Source organism: Mustela nigripes, chromosome 6, assembly GCF_022355385.1.
Source record: "Mustela nigripes isolate SB6536 chromosome 6, MUSNIG.SB6536, whole genome shotgun sequence".
Taxonomy (NCBI): Eukaryota; Metazoa; Chordata; class Mammalia; order Carnivora; family Mustelidae; genus Mustela; species Mustela nigripes.
The window spans coordinates 52,788,091-52,796,218 of NC_081562.1; the positions used below are offsets into that span (position 1 = coordinate 52,788,091).

An 8,128-nucleotide genomic window follows, 5' to 3' on the forward strand; every position below is an offset into this window, starting at 1 on the left:
ATGGGGAGAAAGGGGATAAAAAGAGGTTCAAAAAGGAAGAAAGAAAAAAAAAAAAAAAAACAAAAAGAAAAGAAAAAAAAAAAAGAAAAGAAAAGAAAAGAATTTTTAACAAAAAGAAAACACCTTTCAGAAAGTGGTTGTTTTTCTGTTTCCAGTATTGCTGTTCTTCTTCTCTTCGATCTGCCGATGGATTTTCAGGTGTTTGCAATCTTTAGATAAGCTATCTAGCTGATCTCCGGCTAGCTGAAGCAGTCTCCGCTTGCTACTTCTCCACCATCTTGACCTGGGCTGGGAAAAAATATCTTAAAGCAAACCACAAAAGCCTAAATCACAAGGAAAAGAAGTTGGAGATTATCAGTGCAACATTAAGAAATAAAGGATAATATGGACAGTTACAGATGAGAAAATGAAAGAAAATATCTATAATATCTAAAAATGATGATGAGTTGTATCTAGATTTATACAAAAAAAATGTCAGGAAATCAACAAGACTAAGATAGCAACTGTAATTTTTAAAAATGAGAAAAGGAAATGAACGAGCAATTTACAAACTAAAGGCATACTAAAAACAAACAAACAAACAAAAAAACCCCAAAGTCATTGATAGTGAGATAGATACAAATTGAAACAATGATACAATATCACTTCACACCTTTTTGTTTGGCAAAATGTAAAGACCACCTGCCATTAGAAATGTGAGGATATGAAAATCCTCCTGCACTATTTGGTGGAATCATAGTGTGTTACAGCCATCCTGGGAGAGTAACATGCCTCAGATCCAGAAAACCCACCTCTGTGTATGTGCCCTCCAAAGAATTTTGTCTAAGGGTCCAATGAAACATGTTAAAAAGATATTTATCAAGGCATTATTTGTGGTATCAGGAAGAAGGAGGTAATCTTGATTCTATCACTGGGAGAGTGGACACATAAAATTTGGTTGATGATGACCTAGCAGTGTGATACTGTAACAAAATACAACTGGTTCAATATCTACAAAATAACATGGATGAATCTCTTATATGGAGCTGTCCATCAGGAGCTTTGCTGTCAAAATAAAAGAAAGTTCATTCTAATTAAAATATGAATTTTATCCTCTGGAAATGCCTCAGAGCCTGTCAGAGGTTAGACTTGAGGATAATGAGGCAATCACTGAGAGCAATGACTTTTTTCTAGGAAGCTCTGCCCAATTCTGAGCTCCATTCGGAGGCCTTGCGGAGTTGGGCACAATACAGTGGCTGAGATCTTTCCCTCACTATGGAGAAAGGCAGACTTCCTCATTCATGTTTTATGCTACTTCTCCTTGCCCTGCTTTCCACCAGTGCTTCAGACCCTGCAGAACCTAAGTCTCGCTTGAAGCCCCCTCCTCCCTTTTCTGTAACTTATCTTCCTCTCCTCTTTATATCTTTGCCTTGACTTTCCCATTAAATGCTACCCTTCCAATTCTTTTCTTTTTTTTTAAGATTTTATTTATGTGGTTGTCAGAGAGAGTGAGCACAGGCAGACAGAGTGGCAGGCAGAGGCAGAGGGAGAAGCAGGATGCTGGGATCATGACCTATGACCTGAGCTGAAGGCAGCTACTTAACCAACTGAGCCACCCAGGCATCCCATACCCTTCCAATTCTTAACATACCTTGCAATCATAAGAGATGAATCATAAGTGTTCCTTCTTTCACTTTTCTCTACACTTTTTTTTTCCATTGGGTCATCATAATCATAAAAAGAATAAGTAGTCCCTAGAAGGCGTGATTTTACTAGAAGACACTGAAACCTCAGATCCCACCTTCACAGAATCATCCTTTAGGGAGGAAAGCATTGACTATAAAAATAGTTACAGTACATATTGTTTAATCCATACTGTAGATCACACATGTAGAAGTAGAACTCCTTTGTTTTTTGATAACTTACTGAATCTTTAGCAAGAGACCCTGGTAACTGGCCAGTCTGGTAGGGAGGCAGGGAGTAATGAAAAACTATTCAGTTATGAAGTTGGTGAAATCTAGTAATAGTAAGAATTCTCTTCTACCTCTCCCCAGTTCCTCCCCAAGACAGGATCTAGAAGGTTGTGATCTCCATTCCTTCCTGGTGGAGTAAAAGACTCAGAATCTTTGGTCTGAGAGTTCTTGGACTTCCTTGGCCATTGTTAATCTGGCTTCTCACCCACCAGCCTTCATCATCTGAATCTTCAGCCATCTGGTTTGTCTCAGCTCTGCCCCTTGACCAACAGTCCCAGAAGACCTCTCTGACTGACTCCCATTCAACTCAGCTCTTTTTTATCCTATAGAGCCCCCAACTTGCCACAGCATCCTGCTTCCAATCCTGCGACTATTCCAATACAACCTGTACTATAGTCACCTATCGCCTTTGAAGTTCAGACCCCTACCCACTGTGCACTCCTGCCTTGAATGGAGCTACATTCCGGATGGATACAGGCAGCCTCCAGAGTCCTAAACGTGCAGAGGGATCAAATGATCCTTTTCTCTTGGTGTTGGCTTAATCCACTTAAATACAATTGGCCCTCTTCAGGCCAGAGCCCAGGAAGCAGAAGTCAGAACTCTGACCAACTCACTTTCCTTTCTTCTTCAAAATTCTTCAGTGCACAATTTCCCAGTAATCAGTAGGGGTACATTTTTCTGCCACCATCCCTCTACCTCACATACAGCTGTGAATGGTAACACCTCCCACTAAATTCCACCCAGAAAGCATCTGGGAATATGTGGGGGCTGTCAGATTTCTTAGTAAAGGCTGAATGGATGAAGCAAGTGGCATTTATCAGGGTTAGATATGGTAAGCAGTCTGTTTTCAGTCCAGCACAACATACGATCATCCTGCCCACTGAAAACTTATTACTTTACATAACATCCAACATTTGATAAAGAACAACACACTTCACAGCCTAGTTGTCATGAACAGAAGAGGTATCTTCTCACTATGCAGAAAACATCCCATATCCCTCCAGCATTATTAGCCTTCCAGGCGATCAATGAGAACCATTGCCCGAAAGACCCAGTAACTACTCCTTTGCCTTCAGAGAGGTGAAGGTGGCAGGGGAACACGAAAAAGAGAAAATTAAAGGTCATGTTTAGTATTTGCAAAATTTAGTCACTCCTACAAAGGCAAATATTTAAAATGCAAACATTCATGGTTAAGTAATACTTTAGTGGTTTAATTGCTCACTTACAGATGAAACCTTGGGTAAATTACTCAACTTGATGGGTTCCAATTTTAATATCTATTAAATGATACTAACCAAACCTTTATGAAATAGTGAAATATCTAATATATGTGGAATTAATTTTTAAATTAAGACATCAATTAGGCTTATAACAAATAAGAATAAAAATAGTATATTGAATAAAATTATAATACAATGATCCCTTCTTTCATCTGAAGATCAAAGAAATAGAGGGGCAAAATGTATAGGTGGGGAGGATTTAAAAAATAACTTATATCATGTACCATATCTTTGAAACAGTAGATGATTCACATAAAAAATATCCAGATGCCAGAAAGAGATTAAATGAGCAGTTCTATCTGAATGATTATGGGTAGGTTATTTTTTTTTTAAGATTTTTACTTATTTATTTGACAGACAGAGATCTCAAGTAGGCAGAGAGGGAGGCAGAGAGAGGGGAGGAAACAGGATCCCTGCTGAGCAGAGAACCCAACAGGGGACTCTGCCCCAGGACCCTGGGATCATGACCTGAGCCAAAGGCTGAGGCTTTAACTCACGGAGCCACCCAGGCAACACTATGGGTAGGTTATTTAACTGTTCTGAGATTCTCTGCTTTAGAACAAAACCTTAGCATTTATGCAATTTAAAAATCTTGAGATTTTGGGGCACCTGAGTGGCTCAGTGGGTTAAGCCGCTGCCTTTGGCTCAAGTCATTATCTCAGGGTCCTGGGATCGAGTCCCACGTCGGGCTCTCTGCTCAGCAGGGAGCCTGCTTCCTTCTCTCTCTCTCTCTGCCTGCCTCTCAGTGTACTTGTAATTTCTCTCTGTCAAATAAATAAATAAAATCTTTAAAAAAAAATCTTGAGATTTTTCATTTCTGAAGACTGGATCTAAAGATACATGGCATATACTTTTGCTGAGGAATAACTTAAAATACATACAACATGATGACTGGGCTAGAGCAGACCACTTGGAGAGAGAACCAAACTTGACTTCCAGATGCCACAACTAAACTGTCTCTGTTACTCTCTGCTCCTAGTTTCACACCTATTAACTTTGAAAAGCAGTAAAATAGTTTTCCATGTGTCAGATTGCCTGGTTTGGGGGGTTTTACGGGGTTTTTTGTTGTTGTTGTTGTTTTTGTTTGGTTTTTAGTGTAAGAGTCCATGTTGGAAGTAGAAAGGAAAGGATAGTAAAACAATATAAGAAAATAATACCTCTCTTTTGCTTAATTGTAAATCAACTCTATACATAATGACTTAAACCTGCAGCTATTGAATCATTAAAGTCTTGAGGAGTCACATTTTATGCATGATTTACTGATTAGTGAGTAGGCAGGGATTTTATCTTACTGTTATATATTCAAATTTGGGGACTGGCAAGGATCTCATGTTTTAGTTGTCATGAATATGAAGAACATGAGGTATGCATCATACAAGGAGGATTAATACAGACACTGCTTAACACAATTCCTTGCAAGTAGTAAATATGTAGGAAACACACATTCTCTTTCAGCTCATAGGGATTCAGAGTATGGAGAGATTATACTGAGCTGACGGCTTCAGGAAGTTTTTGTATCAAATGTGTCACTTGGGATAATTCCCAAAGAATGGATATAATTGTGCCTGGAAATATGAGGGGACGAGTGGGTGGGGGGAAGTAGGATATGGGAGGATATAACAGATAATGGAAACTTAACGATGAAGTCAAGAGAGTAAACACCTGGGGACACCTGACTGGCTCAGTTGGTAGAGCATGCAAGTCTTGATCTTGGGACTATAAGTTCAAGCCCCACATTTTTTGTAAAGATTACGTAAAAATAAAATTTTAAAGAAAAGAAAGAAAAAGGAAATGAAAGATTGCATGTACATCTGAGTAATTATATTCAATATTTAGAACTAAAAAGACTGCAGTATAACACATTTTATATGAACTTGTTTTTTTGGTAAGTAAAGATAAATTATCTAAGTAAAGATAAATTTGAAGGATTAAAATTAATATATTAATATTGATTACCTCAACAGGGTGAGAATGAAGGAGAATGTTAAACAAATGCACTGTGTACTTGTGTGTGCTTACACATTATTGACAGAAATAAAAATTTGTTGATGAAAAAATTACTGATTTTGGCTAATATCTGAGGAACCATAGAAAATAGGAAGTATATTGTGTTTTCAGTTTTGCTGTGATATAGAAAATAATTTTACAATATAGATATGAGTTATTTTATGTAATGGATATATGTTTATGTAAATTTTTCAGTTGAATTTATATAAATTCAGTCATGGTGTTCATGTGTTAGGATGTTTATTAAGCAAATTTTAATGTAAATCTTTTTTTAAACATAGAATGTATTATTTCTTTCAGGGGTACAGTCTGTGATGCATCAGTCTTACACAATACACTAGATTTAGGGTATATTTTGGTCTGTTAGTCCAAAATTTTAAAGAAGGAAATTTTTAATAATTTAACTTTGGAAGACTAAAGAGTCATGGGGGAAAAGCCATGAATTCTATGTGCTGTATCCCCTAGCTCTTGACTTTCTCAGTTCTCATTGATCAGTAACCTTGGTCTCAGCTGGATGTTCTTGCTAATCTTCTGGGGGAGGGGCCTATTGCTGTGATTCTCAAATGTCTTTGCCGGAGGTGGAATTGCACCGCCCTTGCCAGGGGCCAGGCTAAGCAATCCCCTCGGTTCGCTCGTTCTCAGAAGCCTTTGTTCCCTGAACGTTTTCCATACCACTTTGGAGGATGGGAATGAAGATAGCAGTCTGCCAGTCTCAGACCTTGAGGAGCCCAGAGCTCTGGCCGCACCCCTCAGTGCGCCCTCAGAGAAAAGCAGTCAATCCCTCCCATCTCCCTGATGTCCAGCCGCTCATGAGCTCATGAGGCCTGTGACCAAGGGTTTCTGTCTCTGGCGCATGGCTCCGTTTTTAGTCTCCAAACCCAGCCGATTCCTGTAGTGGGATCCCGTGCCACGCCCTCCAGAGGAGGAAAGAGGAGGTCTCCCCAGATCTGCCTCCTGTGCCTTGGATCACAATTTAAGGTAACCCTGAGCAGAAAGCTCACTCCTCGCCTCTATCTCTGTCTCTGTAACCGGCTTCCCCACTCCGATATCAGGAGCTCTGCCTGGTCTTTTTGTGACCTCACTGGTCCTGAAACCACACGGTCCCAATCAGTGGCCCAGACTTCTGAAAGTTCTGACCCTGTGCTCCACTGCTCTCTCATTTGCTGGACCCAGCTGATGGAGGTTCCCTCCCCCACCTGCGGTCTTGCTTCCATTATGTCACCTCAGACTCACTCTTCTGCATGTTCTACCTTCCAGAAAATAGTCACTCTTCTGTTCATAGAATTGTTACTATTTTTTTCTTTGATGGCCTGTTAAGTTTGTAGGTGTTCAGAATGCTTTGATAACTATCTAGCTGAATTCCTGGGACCAGATGAAATTTAGGTCTCCTACTCTTCCTACCATCTTGATCTTCCTTAATGTAAATCTTGTTATACAATGAATAATCACCAGCAATTCATTATATATGTGTACTTTTATGGCTATATATTCTGGAATTCATATATCAATGCTCTATAACACAAAGAATTCCTATAAAACTTAACATCCTTGAGGCAACTTCCAGCAGACTGTGTGGGTGAGGCACTACTAAGGAGTAAAAAATATAATTCTTACACCAGGCAGTGATACAATGTCCATCTTTTTTTTTAAGATTTTATTTATTTTTATTTATTCATCAGAAAGAGAGACAAAGAAATCACACAAGCAGGCAGAGAGGTAGGCAGAGGCGGAGAGAGAGGTGGGCTCCCCACCAAGCAAGGAGCCCACTGTGGTACTCCATCCCAGGACCCTGGGATCATGAACTGAGCCGAAGGCAGTGGCTTAACCCACTGAGCTACCCAGGCATTCCTAGAACGTCCATCTTAATGCTTTTAGTCCATTGACATTTGCTATACAACCAAATGTAGCAAGATAAATATATTGTTATAGAAAACACATACATAGTTGAAAATGCTTCCTATCCTCCATTTTTCCCTGATTTCAGTCTTCTTCTCTTCCCAGACAGTATGTGGTCCTGGAGCCTCCCTGCTCCACACAGGGACCCCTGAGAAGGGCTATCTGAATGAGACAGTGTCTGTAAGTGCTTCCTTGGAGTCCATCGGGGGCAACCAGAGCCTCTTCATTGACCCAGTGGTAGAGAAGGACTTAAATCACTGCATTTTCCTCACTGTGAGTACGATCTCCCTGTCCTTGTTTGATACAGTATATTGAGTCATGGTGATGAGGAAATGGTGCTGAATCCCAAAGAATGACTTTACTGTTAGTGAGGACTTCATCAAGGATGAAAGGGAGTGGGTTTTAAGCTACCAAGGAACAAAGTACAGATCTTACACCAACTTAGGAGAGAAATATTTTTTATGGGTTAAAATCCAATTTAAGTTCTTAAAGAAAATCCTATTAACCATAGAAAACATATGACTTGGTCAGAGAGATTTTTCAGCTTAGATATATAACCATCTCTTTAAGGCCAGAGTATGATAGTGCCTAGAAAGAAGTTATACAAAATCTCAAGATAGGACAGCATGTAGCAGAATGTTTCCCCTGGGTGAGATGTTAGACATCTCTGTCCTCTGAATGTGTAAATGGTGCAAGATACTCAAAGGAAACCTCCAGTACCTCTTCGAGGTTGCCCAGTTTGGGATACTCAGCTACCATATTCTCCCACGTTTTTTTTTTTTTTAAATTTTTAATTTTTTATAAACATATATTTTTAGTCCCCAGGGGTACAGGTCTGTGAATCACCAGGTTTACACACTTCAAAGCACTCACCAAAGCACATACCCTCCCCAATGTCCATAATTCCACCCCCTTTCCCAAACCCCCTCCCCCCAGCAACCCTCAGTTTGTTTTGTGAGATTAAGAGTCACTTATGGTTTGTCTCCCTCCCAT

The 8,128-nt window shown here is 39.7% G+C and overlaps 1 pseudogene; it reads left to right on the forward strand.

Moving 5' to 3' along the window:
- Window positions 1-2,928: 2,928 nt before the first annotated feature.
- LOC132020274 (pregnancy zone protein-like) overlaps window positions 2,929-8,128 on the forward strand; it is a 12,574-nt pseudogene continuing 7,374 nt past the window's right edge.